General features: G+C 55.0%; 1 protein-coding gene across 1 annotated transcript in view; it reads left to right on the top strand.

Moving 5' to 3' along the window:
• Window positions 1–15,501, top strand: part of SMG6 (SMG6 nonsense mediated mRNA decay factor) — a gene marked incomplete in the record, with an annotated part of 89,883 nt that overhangs the window by 59,658 nt on the left and 14,724 nt on the right.

The raw sequence follows: 15,501 nt of genomic DNA, 5'->3' as shown, positions 1-15,501 counted from the left end.
TTTCTCCTGCTGTGTCTGCTATGGGGGGGGCAACGGGGGGGGGCTCCTTGTCATGCACCAGGCCCCTTTTGTTGGGCAGTCGCAAGCAATGCACCCAGGATGGAGGGTTGCCTCCTTCAGAGCCAGGGTGGAAGCAAGAGTTCCTCTCTCTCTCTTTCTCTCTCTGCTTTTATTTTTTGGCCTGTGCAATATATCCTGAATGGATTGTGGAATATACCTTTATTTGATATGAAGTTGTTTAATTTGATGTCACATTTTTTTAAATTATGACTTAGTTGGATCGAACTGGTGCAGGATGTGTGAGCTGTGTTGTGTATTTTGTTGTTTCTGCGGCTTGTAAAGCGCCTTGCGTATAGCGATACAGAAAGGCAATGTAGAAATTAAAAGGGGAATGAAATGAAATCTAGCCGGGGCAGCGTTCGGGCAGAGATTGCTGGGCGAGGGTCTCATTTGGCTGTGTCAGGGGAGATAACTCTGCCCCACCCTGTAGCAGACCTTCTCTGTGGCTTCGTTGACTTGCTCTGTTCCTTTCATTGGCATCTCTCCTTCCTTCTATAGGGTAGGGTGGGGGGCTGCACATGGGGTCCCCAGGCACCATCTCCCCATCCGCACTCCAACCATCTCTGCCTTGGGCCCCAGAGGGCACGGCCATGCTGGGTCGGGGGGAAGAGAAAGGAAAGGTTCACAGGGTGTAGGGGCAAGTTCCCCAACCCCAGGCCACTGTGCTTTTGTAGGGAATAAGGGAACCTTGGAAGCTGCCTTAGCCAGACTCAGGCTGCTAGCTCCTCAGGCGTAGGATCACAGAATTGCAGAGCTGGAAGGAACCTCAAGGAACCCCCTGCAATGCAGGAACCACAACTAGAGTATCCCCAACAGGTGGCCATCCCACCTCTGTTTAAAAATCCCCTACGAAGGAGAGGTCTCCACCTTCCCAGGTGGTTCACCCCACAGTAGAAGAACATCTCTTACCATCCGGAAGTTCTTCTTAACTTTCTGGGGTCTCTGACAGAGAAAGATCTCCCCACCTTTAAAACAGGAGGGTGCCTCTGTGGATGCATGCCAAGTAGCTCCTCTTTAGCAGGTGGCAAGCAGAATGAGCTGCTCTCTTTGCCAGGCAAGGGCAGAAAGCCCCCCCCCCAACATTCACACATGTTTTTTTCCAGTTGCTGTTCAATGCAGGAACTGATGTTGCACATCTACCTCACTCCCTCCGCACCCACCCAGTCTGTTGCCAAAGAGGCCTGAATCGTAGCCCCAGAGAGCTCGCCTTTCGCTGGGGCATTTAACTAGGGATGCTGTAGCCACATGGTCCCTCTCTCCAGCAGCGGGTTGGACTAAATGAACTCTGGGGTGCCCTTTCCGCCTCTGTGATGCTGGTGTCCCTTACAGGGAATGCTGCAGCCTCTGGGTGCACTGCCTCTGCTTGTGGCTTGGGGAAAGCGGGATGACACCCCCGGCAAATATTTCTTGTGCACTCAGTGAGGGGCGATTTGTGGCATGTGGAAGCCAGCGCTGCCTTATTTTTTTGGTAAAGCTTAAATTCATTTATATAATGTATATAAAACAGAGAACAGTTACAACAACGGATAAAGATGAAAAGATGAAAAACAAAACTATAAAACAGGCACGTCGAATGAGCACAGTTGCACATGGGTGAAAATTGCACAGTCCCAAGTAAAGAATATCAGTTTTGTCTGATGGTCTAGATCCAGATTTGCCAGGCTTGGGCCAAGAGTTATCTTGAAAGTGATGCTTCCCTTGTATATGTGACAATGGAATTCCAAACCATATTCAAAGCATCTAGAGGTTCTAGTCCTTCTCAAAATCTCAAACTCTGCCTAATTTTCTCCATTCTAGCTTTGTTCCAGAGGGTAACAAATATAAGATTTTGGGCTGTTTTCCGTTGAGTTGCAATGACTGTTTGAGATGCCGATATCAATTCTTTTGTCAGTGTTCAGCAATATTAATTCTGGACGACAAACAATCGTTTGTTTGGTAATATTTATCGTTTCCATCAGAATCATGGGTGTTTTAACCGAGATTCCTGCATTGCAGGCGGTGGGCCTGGATGGCCCTTGAAATACTTTCCAACTCTACAATTCTGTGATTAAATGAAAATTAAAATTTTAAAATCTGAGGCCAGTCTTGCATTGAGACAAAGGAGAGGTGAGCCCTGGAGAAAACCCGCAGGAGCGTCTCTGACTTGGAGGGGAAAGAGGAGCTAGGATTTGGGGGGGGGGGGAGAGACTGAAGTAAGCCATAAATCTCGGGTGCGGAATCCGAGGGAAAAGGCTCCCACCTGGAAGTCTCAGGCGGCTGCCGAAGGTTCCCTTTCTGGGGCGCCCCAGATTTGCGGGAAGCAGAGGCTCTGTCGGCCCCTCGTAATTGATGTCCGCTGGAGCTGGGGCTCTGCCAGGCTTGCGTTGGCCGGGCGCCAGCGTTCTGTAATTTCGGAGCCAGGTGTGAAGCGATTTCTGTTCCGTCTTGTTCCCAAGCACCTACAGAAGCCTCTCGCGTCCCACTGAGGTGGAGGGGGGGGTCTGCTCCAGCCTCCAGGAAGGAAACAGCTGTGCAGGTAGAAAGACGGGGAGACGATGGGGAGGGAGGGAGGGAGGAAACGGCCCAGCGGCAACAGAGTGCTTCTTGCACCCAGGTGCGATGACACAAGGCTGGGTGCCTGCCAGGGGGCACCCAGCCAGGCAGGCACCCACGAGGAAGAGCCCCCTTGCGCTGTGAGGAATTGTGGGGTGGAGAGGAGGGGCTGAGTCCCCCTCCAGTTTGCCCACCTTGCAGGCTGTGAGCTCCTCTGTCTATCCCAGGCTTGTGGTGGCTCTCCAGAGCCTCACCTCCTGACTTCTTAAGAACCAAAGGAGAGTCTAGCTCCTGGATCAGGCCAAAGGGAGCCCATCTAGGCCAGCATTCCGTCCTCACTGGCCAACCAGATGCCTCTCATGGGAAAGTCCATTGGCTTTGGTACCCTTGCAAGCCTTGGTCTGACTGAGCCAGCTGACATCCCCCCTCCCTCTTCCCTTTGGCTGGTCCTGTCTTGGCCACGTACGGGCAGGTTGCTATTAGCATAGTAGCTACAGAGGGAAGACTGTAGGGCTGGGATGTTCAGTCGCTTAATCTAAAACAAAAGCCCCATAATGCGCTTTTTAAAAGGTGTCACTGGTTAATCAGGCAACAAATGCACATTACTTTAGAGAAACCACCAGAGCAACCTTGCAGATGTCAGTGATAAGATGGTCCCTCCGCTCGGGCTTACGATCTAAAAAGTCACAGCATGAAAGGAAAAGCTGTTGGAAGGGAGGAGGAAAAAAGCAGGCACCAGGCACTGTGCCTTAAAGTGAACAGAATTTATGTCCTGGCCAGCTGGAATGGAAAGATTTCAAGGAAGTGAGGAAGCCAAGGAAAGAGGGCTCTGGTGCTCTGGTCCTGCTTTCCGCAAGGCAGGTGGAGAGGCTCTGCAGGTATTTGTTGTTTAGTCGTTTAGTCGTGTCCGACTCTTCGTGACCCCATGGACCAGAGCACACCAGGCACTCCTGTCTTGCACTGCCTCCCGCAGTTTGGTCAAACTCATGTTCGTAGCTTCGAGAACACTGTCCAACCATCTCATCCTCTGTCGTCCCCTTCTCCTAGTGCCCTCAATCTTTCCCAACATCAGGGTCTTTTCCAAGGATTCTTCTCTTCTCATGAGGTGGCCAAAGTATTGGAGCCTCAGCTTCACGATCTGTCCTTCCAGGGAGCACTCAGGGCTGATTTCCTTAAGAATGGATAGGTTTGATCTTCTTGCAGTCCATGGGACTCTCAAGAGTCTCCTCCAGCACCATAATTCAAAAGCATCAATTCTTCGGCGATCAGCCTTCTTTATGGTCCAGCTCTCACTTCCATACATCACTACTGGGTATATACAGGTATATACAGATTTAAACTTCAAACTCGGGTGTCTTTAAAAAGAAGCAACGGGGGGGGGCATATGGGTGCCCAAGCTGGCATTAATCTGGCAGGAGGGGAGTGCCATTGAGGACTAGCAAATGGGGCATCCCACCCCAAGAAAGCTCACTCACCTTGCCAGCCTAGATCCCAGCAAGCCTCTTGGCCAATCAGCTCTTCCGCCCTCTCCCTTCCAGAGGCTCCTGGTCCTCTGGAAAGATCATTAGGGGGTCCCAGAGTGCTTAATGAAGTGGTGAAAGGGGAGGGGCAGGTGGAGAGGAGGAGGAGGATTAGGGGCTGCTCAGACACTTGCCCTCCTTGCAGGCTCTCAGTGGCCACAAACCCCAAGGGCTCTGTTCTTCCTCCAGCACCTCCGGGACACCCAAGTGGGGGCAGCTGCTGCCGTTGCGCTCAGGTCCTGCTTGCTTGCAGGCTTCTCATGGGGGAATCTCGTTGGCCATGGCGATGGTGGACTAGATGGTCCCTCCTTGGCCTGATCCAGCAGCCAAGCTCTTCTTGTGGCGTCTGCATACTGTCTCCAGGACCAGACCAGAGGCCTCATTCCTCCGAATGCCTCTTACTGGGGAATCCCAAGCGGGAGAGCCCTGCCTGCTCTTAAGCTCTGCTCCTGATGGCTCTCGGGCTTCCCGTTGGGTCATCTGGTTGGCCACTCACAGAATCAAAGAATTCTGTGGAAGGGAATCTCAGCTAAAAGCATCCAAGGCAGAGGGCCATCCAACCTCTGCTTAAACACCTCCAAGGAGAAGGTTCAGGAAAAAAGCAGCTGAAATGACCAAGGGGATGGAGCGGCCTCCCTAGAGGGAAAGCTCAACTTTGTGTTGTTGTCTAGTCGTGTCCGACTCTTCGTGGTCCCATGGACCAGAGCACGCTAGGCCCTCCTGTCTTCCACTGTCTCCTGCAGTTTGGTCAGACTCACGTTGGTGGCTTCGAGAACACGGTCCAACCATCTCGTCCTCTGTCGTCCCCTTTTTAGTTTAGAGAAAAGGCAAGAGCTGGCATGACAGAAGTGTATTGAATTCTGCCTGGCATGAGGAAAGTGGCAGGGGAGAGTTTTTCCTCTTCTCATAACTTGTGAACATTCAGGACAGATAGAAGGAAGGGCTTCCTCAGGCAGCAGGGCATGGTTAAACTGTGGAACTCCCTCCCACAGGACAGGAGGCACGGGTGGCCACCAACTGGGATGGCTTTACAAGAGCATTTGGCCAATTCATGGAGGACAAGAGGGCTATTGATGGCTGCTGGCCATTGTGCCTAGGCTCTGCCACTGTGGCTGGAGGCAGCCATGCTTCAGAATACCAGTGGCTGGCTGGAAACCCCAGGAGGGAAGAAGGCTCTGGGGCTCTGGTCCTGCTTACAGATTTCCAGGCATCTACCTGGCTGGCCCCTGTGAGAACAGGAGGCTGGGCTCAGTGGGCCACTGTCCTGATCCAGCAGGCTCTTTCTTACTCAGGCCCTGAACGCTCCCAGCGCTCCTCCCACCCCACCCCCCACCCCCAATCTCCTTTGGATCGGAGCACCCAGCGGCCCCCTCTCATGTGTCAGCTGCGTCTTGGGAAGAGCTGGCGGCTGGCCAGGTGTCATCACTTGCAGCGGTGCCCCTGCCGTTGGGGGGGGGAGAAGGAGGCGCGAGATAAGATCAGCCGCTTGAGGTGATGGCACCGTTTCAAATAAACCAGGCATGACCCAGAGCTCCCACTTCAAATGGGGGAATGGAATTGCTTCATCCGCTTGACAGCTCGCTCCGCGGAACGAAATTTATCTTCCCTTAATTGCCTCGGATCCCCAGAGAGAGGCTGCGTACGGTAATTCCGAGGAGATAATTACATCAAATTAAAAAAATATGTGGCTCCGTGGCAAGGATCCGAGGGCCGAGCTGGGAAGGCACAGCCAGAGGTGCCCCCCCACCCCCCCAGGAGAGCTGATGGAGTGGCCACAATTGTGGGGGGGCATGTGCTCAAGGTTGGGGATGCAGCTTCTCCCTGGAAGTGATGGAGCACCCCACCTATGCTTCTGAAATATTGTTTTATTAATTTCCACTTTAAACAAAAAGCAGTGAGTTTCAACATTCATCCACATACCTCTTTCCCCATTGCTGTGCCGAGCTTGTGACTTCCCTCCATCCCTCTTCCCATCTACATCTCACGGTCTCTTCTTATACTGTATATCTATTCCGCGTCGTAGGATTTATTTCAATCCTGCTAGTTAGTGTCTTCATACCTCTACAGTTTTTACTTACATAGGAACTAAATTTACTCCGGTCTCTTTGGAATTTTGCTTCATCCGGATTTCGGATCCTGCAGGTCAGTTTTGCCAGTTCCGCATAGTCCATCATCTTTGTCTGCCACTCCTCACACCCCACCTATGCTTTTGGACGGGGGGCACAAGGATCAGGACCACCCCCTCCCTGGTCCTTCCAGCAGGAAGCAGCTCGTTTGGGGGCTTGCAAGCCATGCCTCTTTGGAGGCTCAAGGCAGGGCCAACTTCCTGCCAGAGAGAGTAGCCTGGGCAACTTTGGGCAGTGTGTGGGACGTCCCGGCTTCCCCTCTTCTGCCCATCCCGACCATCGGCCTCTGCATCCTCTCTCAGTCCTTGCTCAGGACCAGGAAAGAGCCTCCAGAAGAGGTGCCTTGGAGTGGGGTGTGGACTGCCTAACTGTGCTGTCAGCCTCCCTGGCAGGCAGCAAGGCCAGTGGGCAGGGATGGAGTTGGGAGCTGTAGTCCAGCACCCCCCGGAGGGTGCCCTGTTGGCTGCCCCTGCTCCAGAGTCCCTGCCTGCAGCGTCACCTGAGGTGGCTTTTCAACAGCAGCACTTAACCACCATCCAAATACATTTGGTTGCTAATAGGATTTCTTACAAGATCAAAACCAAGATCATGGCCACTGGTCCCATCACCTCCTGGCAAATAGAAGGGGAAGAAATGGAGGCGGTGAGAGATTTTACTTTCTTGGGTTCCATGATCACTGCAGATGGTGACAGCAGTCACGAAATTAAAAGACGCCTGCTTCTTGGGAGAAAAGCAATGACAAACCTAGACAGCATCTTAAAAAGCAGAGACATCACCTTGCCTACAAAGGTCCATATAGTTAAAGCTATGGTTTTCCCAGTAGTGATGTATGGAAGTGAGAGCTGGACCATAAAGAAGGCTGATCGCTGAAGAATTGATGCTTTTGAATTCTGGTGCTGGAGGAGTTGGGAAAGATGGAGGGCACTAGGAGAAGGGGACGACAGAGGACGAGATGGTTGGACAGTGTTCTTGAAGCTACCAACATGAGTTTGACGAAACTGTGGGAAGCAGTGGAAGACAGGAGTGCCTGGCGTGCTCTGGTCCATGGGGTCACGAAGAGTCGGACACGACTAAACAACTAAACAACAACAAGGATTTCTTACCATAAGGTCCTGGAGAAGGTTTCAACCCTATAATTATGCAATTACCAAAACGTTTATGAAGCCATTGCAATTAGAGAACAAGTGAAATAGAATAGAGCAGCATCTAAATTGAGAGTTGAGTCCCTCAGAAGGTCCAACCATCAAAGGTTAGGTAGACCTCTGCAGAGAGGGACTTCCAGAATTTAGGGGGTCCTGCAGAGAAAGCCCCTCTCCTAGGCTGGCGTTTCCCGCATCTCTGAGGGTGGCAGAACCGTTGTGTTTGGAAAAGAATAATGAAGGAGTGGTTGCCGAGCTGCACACCTGGGCTGAAGACAGTCCCTGGGCCTGCAGAAGGTGAGAGCCACCGCTCTTACAAGTGTCCTCTTGGAGGAGAGGGGTATTGCTGGCTGCACTCTGCCTCCACAGTCAGAGCCAGCAATGCTTCTGAATACCAATTGCTGGAAACCACGGGAGCAGAGAGTGGGCAAAGGTGCCCAAGATCCACCGTTTGGATGACCCCTCCTGAGAGTTTGCACAGCCTTGTCTCAAAAGAGGTGCCTCCAGGCAAGCTTGGCTTCCTTTAGACTCCAGCAACATCTATAAGCTGGTGCTGGTGCTGGTTTGCTGCTGTTTCTTCTTTTTTAAAAGTACTGAAATGGGAGCAAATTTGCATTTGAAAGCTGGCGTGAGTCCCCCTCTGATTCTCTCGAGGGAAGCTCCACAGTCCCTTTGATGTCCTCACCTCCTTTGGATCTACATCAAGGAGCCTCCCAGGGGGGAAAAGCAGAGCCTCTGGCTTGGTGGGGAAATATTTGCACCTGGTTGCCGGGGGTGTCAAGAGCAGGGTCACCAGGAGGCAACTGGGGGGGAGAGAGGCAGCCCTCCAGGCAGAAGGGAGAAGCCCATCCATCTGCACCTCCATGAGGGCTGGCCTCTTGCTAGGTAGGGGGAACAACCCTGTCAGCACAGAGGAGGAGAGGACTTACGGCAGGCCCTGGGCCCAAACCTCCTCTGAAGCTTTTCTCTGAGCAAATTCCGGTCAGATCAAGGACTGCTTCACGCAGCACAGACAAGCTGTGGAACTCCCTCCCACAAGAAACCGTCATAGCCACCAATCTGAAGGGCTTTAAAGAGGATTGGACAAATTCACGGAGGAGGCGAGGGCTGTTGGTATTATTTACATGAGCGTTTGTGGCAATGCTCGTGAGCCCACCCAGAATATCCAGGACTGTGACCCAGTCTGTCCTCCAAGTTCCTCCCTTCCTATGGGCGGCTTCTGAAAAAGAAAACGGTTTCTGGTAACCCCTCTTCCCCAAGATTCAAGGTGAATTGGGGTAGGGTGCAGCAAAGGACACCTGCTTGGCATGCAGAAGGAGGTCCCGGGCTCAGTCCTCCAGTGGCATCTGCAGGTTGGGCCTGGCGAGGGATGGAGGCTGTCTCTCTCTCCCAGGGGCAGAAGCAACCCAGAGCAGCCCCAACCCCTGCAGGGACCCCCCTCCAATTCTGTGAATTGTTAGCTGTGATGGCAGGGGCTGGACTAGATGACCCTTGGGGATCCCTTCCAGCTCTATGATTCTGTTATTTATTTTCAGCACCCTTAGAGCCCCCAGAGCCTCAGCAGGAGGCTGAAGGGAACATATGGGGCTCCTCTGCTCTTCTTCCCTGAGCTTCATGCAGGGACTTGCTCCGTGGCGCTGCTGCTGCTTCTGCTGGTGGTGGTTCTCCCTGGTGTAATGAATGAGCTGTCAAGCCAGGAGTGAGCACCTCTTCTTCCTCCTACGGTAGCAAAAGCTCCCTTCTTCACACCCATCTACCTGGAGGTAGAGTCCCTCTCCGTTGGGGTGGGAGGAGAGGAGGCTGCCTTGCCCCTGAGCTACAGCTCCCTCCTCAAAGGACGTCTGCCGGGGATGCTGGGGACCCCTTTCTCTCAGGGGCAGGGTGGCACACTTGGCTCCTTCTGGCTCCACAGAGCTGCCCCACGATAGCCCCTCCAAGATGGGGCTGGAGCCTGGTTCTTTGGCCGCGGCCTGGACCTTGCCAGTGGCCTCCCTAGTCCAACATCCTGCTCTCCCAATGGCCAACCTGATGCCCGAATGGAAAACCCACAGGCAGAGAGAGCCCTTTCCGCTCCTGTGGTTTCCAGCAGTTGGCCTTCAGGAGCGTTGCTGCCTCCCTGCCCCTTCATCTGGGGTGCCCTGTTGTGGGGTGACATGGAGAAGAAGCAGGGGGCATGGGAGGGGGGCAGTGTTGCCGAACATTCCTCCCTTGTCCTCGTTCGTGGCAAGTATCTCTCTTTCCAGGACGCCCCGTGCCTGGGGAAGAGACACAGCTGGCAGCAGTGAGTGGGGAGAAATGTGCATCTCGGGGCGGATAAGACAATGGGCTGGAAAATCTTTCCTGCTCTTTGCTGGCAGGAGGACCTGCCTGGGGAGGCAGCCGGTAGGAGAAGCCTCATCTGGAGAGAGAGGAGAGAGAGAGAGGTCTTGCCTGGCCCACGGGCAGCGGAACAAACTACGCCCAGGTTTGCAGCTGGCCAGCTGTGGCCCATCCCCACCTCCCATCTCCTGTCAGAGGCTCGGAAACGCTGAGCTAACTCCGATCGAGGCTGGAGATTTGTTGCCGAAGGTGCAGGGCGGGGGGAAGAGGACGTGGAGAGGTGCCTGCCCAGCTGGGCTCTCTGCAGATTTGAGATGGATTGCGGAGTCGCAGCTCCCTGAAATGTGGGATGTCCCTCTCCAGCCAGCGAGCCAGCGAGAGAGCCCATCAACCCTGCCTTGAACTCCCAGAGCTGAGCCTCTCCCCATTTCTCTGGCCTGCTCCCCCCCCCACCCTCCCGATGCCCCCGCCTCCTCCTCCTCCTTGGAACGTTTGTGCTCCTGCTCCACCAGCGCTGGTAATGTCTGGCCAGCGGTTCCGCCAAGAGCTAGATCATGTCGAGGGCGTGGAGGGGAGGGGGGGAAGGACGGGGGCTTCCGACCCTCTCCTCTTCCGAAGGAACCAGGGAGGAGGGAGAACAGACGCGGAAGGGATAGATCCAGGCCCCTGGACAGGTGCCGGCCACCTTTGGAAGGCTTTCAGCCCTTGCGAGAGACGCATCCCTGTGCCTGTGAATAAGAGGGAAGCAGAGCAAGTGCCCAGATTAGGACGTGCCGCTCGCCCAAGGCTGGAGCAGCAAGGATGCGCTTTTGCGGTGTCCAGACAGGAAGTGAAAGCTCCTTCGGTCTCTCTCTCTCTGCCCTTGTAAAGCCTCCCCAGGTCACCCTCGACTCTTCCTGTTCTGCCGAGGTTGTCCATAGTTGCAAGATTTGGGGCAGATAGAACAAAGTCCTTCTTCACGCAGCGCACAGTTAAACTGCGGGACTCGCTCCCTCAGGGGGCAAAGATGGCCACCAACTTGGATGGCTTTCAGAGAGGAGTAGACACATTCATGGAGGAGGCTACTAGCCCCCAGGGCTCGACTCTGCACAGCCGGAGGCAGCGATGCTCCTGAACGCCAGTTGCTGGAAACAGCAGGCAGGAGGGGAGAGGGCTCCTGTGCTTGAATCCCGCTTGCAGGTTTCTCCCAGGCATCTGGTCGGCCCCTGCAAGAACAGGATGCTGGACTAGATTGGCCACTGGCCTGATCCAGCAGGCTCTTCTTAGCTTCTCACATTTTCAGGTGGGTGCTGCTCCACGCCTGCCGCAAGCACTTCCTGCCCCTGCAGGATTCTGCATCTGTTTCAGGTTTTGGCGGCAGCAGAATTAGGAGCTTGGCTTTGTCTGAGTCTGCCAAGCAGGTTTGACAGCATGTGGGCAGCAGCCACTACAATCGTGGAAAACAGTGAGGCTTTCGTGGCCGGGCCGGGGAGCCTGTGCTTGCCTGCAGTGGCTCTTTGCCCCTCCCCCGTCATTGCCTATTGTGCAAGCGCGGCTTTCTTTGCGTGACTCGAAAACGGTTGCAGAGGATTCAGCCTTTTTTTGCAGAACAGCATCTTGATGACTTGTTGGTAGCTCAGCGGAACGCTGCCCCCAAATGCCACGCCTTCAACCTCTTCTGCTGAGCCTGCACCTTCTGGTGCCCTCTCTGGCAGGAACTTGCCCCGGAAGAGGGCGAGCCAGAGCGCCAGTGGGGATGAGGCCATTCTCCTGCTTCCCATAGTCACCCTGCCCCCCCCTCTTTTGCCAGGCTTGCACCTACGTTCTTCTCCCCCAGGGACAGAGCAGCTGCCTGGCCAGGTTGCCAGCCCCTGCGCCACTCCTGCCGCAGAGCCCCGGTGGCTTGCCATGACCTCAGGGGGTGCCTCTCCCATTGCTCAGGACCAGAACTCCAGCCAGGAGTGGGAGGCAAAGAGGTCTGTTGCTCAGTGGTTCCCAAATGTTTTCAGGCCCCCACCCCTTGTTTCCACAAACTCCTCCCCAATGCCCCCTACCCTATAAAAAGCATTATCCACAATGGAAGATAATAACACAATGAAATTCATAACAGGAACAATTGGTTGCACATTTATTCAAAATCTGGTTGGAACTATTTTAGCTTAATTCAACAAAACGGGTGAAATTGATCCAGTGAAACCAGCTTTTCCAAGTCCGACAGTCCTTTGCCCCTCCAGTGCCCCCCTGCTGCCCCCTAGGGGTGGCACCACCCACTTTGGGAACCCCAGGGGTAGTTGCATGGTCAGGGGAGCGGAGAGATGGGGCTGCCTCCGGTTTCCCCTGGTGTGCAGAAATGTGGCCAAGTGGAGCGCTTGGCTCAGGGTCTCTCCTGTCCTGATGTTTTAATCACCTGTTAAGTGCTCCGAGGAGCCTCTGCCAGCAAAGGAGGAAGGGAGGCTCTGGCAGCCCCTTTCACCAGCTCCTTGCCAGGAGAGCTTTTGGGCCTTCTCCTGAGCCCCACCTCATCTCCTGAGCCCCACCGGGTCCTGTGCCGCAGCTGCCGAGCTTTGCTGCCAAGGGGCTGGCGAGGTTGACCTTTCCCAGTCAAGGCTGGTGTCAACCCTGTGCTGGCTCTCTTGCTCCCAAGCAAGCGCTTCAGACAAGCTGCGAAAGCCAGCCAAAAGGGGTCAGGAATTAACAGAGGGGAGGCGGTCAGGAAATCAAGCCTCCTTTCGAGGTGGTCCAGGGAACAGGGAACGTGAGCTGCAGGGGAAGGGGAAGTTTGTGCCTCTGGGGGGGGGGTGGCACAAAGCCCCAAGTCTTGGCCGGATCCTGCCACCTCTTTCCCCCCATGCACAGATTCTCCCAGCGCCGCCTTCTCTCTGCTGCGCCCAGCTTGGCACGCGGGGGGGGGGGGAGGCAGCAACATCCCAACGCCGCCCTGAACCCAGAGAAACCCCAATCACTCTGGGAAGAGGACGCTGCACTAGAGGGGGCCCCACTGGCCTGATCCAGCAGCCTCTTCTCATGTTCTTATGTCCCAGTCGTGGGATTTATGACACACCTGGTGCCAAAGAGTGCATTATCGTCCTTCGCACCCTCCCAGCCGCGCCACAAGGTGTAGGCCAGGGCGAGCCACGCTGTCTTGCCAGGGGCTCAGACCTGCCAGCATCTCCATTCGGCACCCCACCCTCTGTCCCCCATCCAGACCCGTCTCCTGTCAGGTCCGCTGGGCGGGGCAGGGGAGACTTTTCCAATCGCAGGATCGACACTTGAGGAGCTGGGCTTTGGCTTGCAAGGGCGGGGGTGGGGGAGAAGCCAGGAGTCACAAAGGGCTGACCCGAGAATTGGCGGGCCGTGCCCCAAACCCAGAGTGATCCGGAAGGGGGGGTGAACTCCCAGAGGACCTTGGCAGCGCCAGTTCCATCCTGAGCACCCCACACGGTTCCATCTGAGCTCTGTTTCTAGGCTCCCTTTCACAGGGAGGCTGTCAGGCAGCTTTTCAGAGAGGAGTGTTTTTTCCTCTGCCGACAGATGCCGTTGGGGATTGAGCCTGGGATCTCCTTCATGCAAGGCCCGTGCTCAGAGGGGGCTCCCATACCCCAACCCTTTAAGGCGGGCCAGGTGGGTTGCTGGCCAGTCGTGGCATGCCCAAGGCCTCACTGCCCCAGCTGGTAGCTGACCCTGCTGCGTCCCACGGACACCCCCTCTTGCTCGCTCTCTGCACACACCGGCAGACCTACGCTTGGTGGGGAGAGGGGGCAGCCCCTCCTCCCCCATTGCAGCATGTTCCCTGCTTCCTGACAGGCGGGGGGTGGCAATGTCAGGGCAGGGAGGTCACGGCGGGGTGAGGCAGCTGATGGTCGATGCCCCAGGGGACTCCGATTACCCTGCGGCAGAGAGGAAGCTGGCAGCTCGAGGGGGCAGGGGAAGTGCAAGCACTTCCTCTCCCGGGCAGAGCAGAGCTGCCTTTCCTCACCAGCCCTGGCGGTTCTGAGTCAGCCTCCACAGGGAGCCACCTGGGCTAGGCCAGCACCCCTCACCCCCTCCCTGCTAGTGCTGCTTGTGGGGCACGCTTCTTCCCCGTTGATCCCTCTCCCGGCCAGCAGGCATCCCCACTCGCAGGCCAGGCTACCAGTGCTCACGTTCCTTATGAGGAACGCCTTAGGGAGCTGGGTATGGTTAGCCTGGAGAAGAGAAGGTTAAGGGGTGATATGATAGCCATGTTCAAATATATAAAAGGATGTCATATAGAGGAGGGAGAAAGGTTGTTTTTCTGCTGCTCCAGAGAAGCGGACACGGAGCAATGGATTCAAACTACAAGAAAGAAGATTTCACCTAAACATTAGGAAGAACTTCCTGACAGTAAGAGCTGTTCGGCAGTGGAATTTGCTACCAAGGAGTGTGGTGGAGTCTCCTTCTCTGGAGGTCTTTTAAGCAGAGGCTTGACAGGCATGTGTCAAGAATGCTTTGATTGTGTTTCCTGCTCGGCAGGGGGTTGGACTGGATGGCCCTTGTGGTCTCTTCCAACTCTACGATTCTATGATTCTAACTGTGCCCAAAGGGGCTCACCGTCTTCTCTCCAGGCAGGGAAGGGGCCGTAGCTCAGGGTTACAGCGTCCGTCTTGCAGGCAGAAGGTTCCAGGTTCAATCCCCAAAGGCATCTCCAGGTCATAATCATCATCATAATAACTTTATTGTTTGTATGCTGCCACATGGAGGAGCAGAAGTCTGCACCAGCAATGCTGGGGTGCCTCCCCTCCCTTCTCTCCCTCCCCCAGCCTTCCTTCAGCAATGAGGGGATGTTGGCTGGACCGCCCTACGGGCTCTCTCTCGGAAGCTTGCCGGCAGCTCTGTCCATCAGAGCCGAGCCTGTCAAGGATCACAGCCCTCCCAGGCTGGCGAGAGAAGGAAGGATTTCTTCACCCGGGTGCGTCACTGACTTGGAACACGGGGCAGCGATGGCTGCTGGCGTAAGAGGCTTTGGGAGAGATTGGACATATCCATGGAGGAGATGGGGGGGTTGGCAGGGGCTGCTAATGGAGCTTCCATATCCAGACACAGTCTACCCTCTTGAGCACCGTTCACTGGGCAGCTGCAGCAGGGGAAGGGGTGTCCCTTTCGAACCCTGCTTTGGGTGTCTTCTTGGCCTCTGTGGAAAGCAGGGTGCTGGTCTGCTCCAAGAGCCTTCTGGATCAGGCCAGTGGCCCCTCTAGCCCATCATCCTTTCCTCACAGTGGCCACCTAGATGCCCAAAGGGAAACCCGCAAGGAGGGAAAGGTTGGCACAGTTTTGGCCAGCCTTTTGCCAACCTGGTGCCCATCAGAGGCTCCCCTGCAGGTGGCAGGAGTGGGGCACCTTGGCAGCTTGCCCTGCCAAACCTCGAAAGCCTCTTTCCTGGGTGGATCCAACATGTGGCTGGAACAGGCACTCATGCTGGAGCACCCTAAAACGCCCCCCTTTTCTGTATCTACATTCCCACCACTTATTGTTTTTAATCTCTTATTGTTTCAGCAGCTTCAAAGGCTTGCCAGGTTTAGAGATTGATATAGATATGATGATTCAAAAATAGAAATTGATAAAGAGAGATTGTTGTTGTTGTTGTTTAGTCGCTTAGTCGTGTCCGACTCTTCATGACCCCATGGACCAGAGCACGCCAGGCACTCCTGTCTTGCACTGCCTCCCGCAGTTTGGTCAAACTCATGTTCGTAGCTTCGAGAACACTGTCCAGCCATTTCGTCCTCTGTCGTCCCCTTCTCCTAGTGCCCTCAATCTTTCCCAACATCAGGGTCTTTTCCAGACCATGGAAAAGGAAAAGAAAAGGGGGGG

Source organism: Zootoca vivipara, chromosome 15 (assembly GCF_963506605.1).
Source record: "Zootoca vivipara chromosome 15, rZooViv1.1, whole genome shotgun sequence".
Classification (NCBI taxonomy): Eukaryota; Metazoa; Chordata; class Lepidosauria; order Squamata; family Lacertidae; genus Zootoca; species Zootoca vivipara.
The sequence above is the reverse complement of the archived record's forward strand: the minus strand, read 5'-3'. Positions and strand labels throughout refer to the sequence as shown.